Here is a 1,370-nt window from a genome sequence, read left to right on the forward strand (position 1 = left end):
GAAGGAGAAGGAGAAGGAGAAGGAGAAGGAGAAGGAGAAGGAGAAGGAGAAGGAGAAGGAGAAGGAGAAGGAGAAAATACATCAGTGTATAAAAAACAGAAAGCTGGGAATGGTGGCACTCACCTGGAGTCCCAGGTATTCCGGAGGCTGGGGCAGGAAGATCACTTGAGCCCAGAAATTTGAAGTCAATCTAAGCAACACAGCAAGACCATCTTAAAAAACAAACAAGAACATTGCCTTCTTAAGGCTTCCATCTATGATGAATGTGATCACTATGTATATCTAAAATGTACCAATAAAATCTGAGAAAAAAAAAAAAAAAAGGCCTCCACTCTAGATATTTCTTCTTGAACAGCACTGAAGAGTGGAAAAATGGGAGCTTCAGAATCTGACAGATCTGGATTCTAAGCCCCTAAATCTACCATGTACCTAGTAATTGTGATGTTAGTAACTGTGATGTAGTAATCATGCACTCTGATCCTCAGTAGCCTCACTGGAAAACCCAAATTATCTGTGGTCGTGGTAAATTCAATAATTGGTATGTACTTCATCCAGTCCCGCATTTTAACACTGCCCACTAGGCAGCTGTATGACACTGAGTGGGCTCCTACAGTCCCCATCATTCAGCTGCCGCAAGGACATCACATGTGACTCTGCTCACTGGTATTCACTGCTGTGTCTGGCCTCACATCAACTAGGTCAGGTGCATGATCCGCACCAGACACACTGACTGCCATTCCAAATGTCCTCACAAAGATCTCACTGGAACTGGATACTGAAACTGAAAGGCACGGAAACAGTAGAAGGGCACCAATTCGGTTAAGGAGACAAATATCCATCATTGGAGTAATGACCTTAACACCCAGGCCTCTATGGGAACCAGGAATAAAAGACAGCCCACTCAGATAATGCTGCACGATGAGTTATTACCACTGAGATTTGTGAAAAACAATGGTCTGTGCCACACGCCAGAAAGAAAGCTCTAGCATCAAAACCTAAGAACAGGCAGGCATCAGATGCTCACCGCAGACTCCTAGAGACAGTGGATGGCTTCTTTTAAGAATGCCATGATAGCCCTGGATATAGCTCAGTGGCACACGTGCCTGCCAGGCAAGTGCAAGGTACAAAAAAAAAAAAAAAAAAAAATGCCATGACAGAGCTGGGAGTGTGATCAAGGACCTACCTAGCCTGTGTGAGGCCTTGGCCTCAATCCTAGCACCACCACCCCCCAAAAAAACCCAACCAGCCACACTGCTCCTGACAGCACAAAGAATGACACGAGAGGGACACCACCAACATCTCCAGCTCTGGGTCAGAAGAGATTGTAAAGAAATTAGACTCTTTTCTTTTTTTTTTTTTTTTTTTTTGGT

General features: G+C 44.3%; 1 protein-coding gene across 1 annotated transcript in view; it reads right to left on the reverse strand.

Moving 5' to 3' along the window:
• Prdm10 (PR domain containing 10) overlaps positions 1–1,370 on the reverse strand; it is a gene marked incomplete in the record, with an annotated part of 74,090 nt that overhangs the window by 54,680 nt on the left and 18,040 nt on the right.

This window comes from Chinchilla lanigera, unplaced genomic scaffold (assembly GCF_000276665.1).
Source record: "Chinchilla lanigera isolate Chin_1 unplaced genomic scaffold, ChiLan1.0 scaffold00011, whole genome shotgun sequence".
Lineage (NCBI taxonomy): Eukaryota > Metazoa > Chordata > Mammalia > Rodentia > Chinchillidae > Chinchilla > Chinchilla lanigera.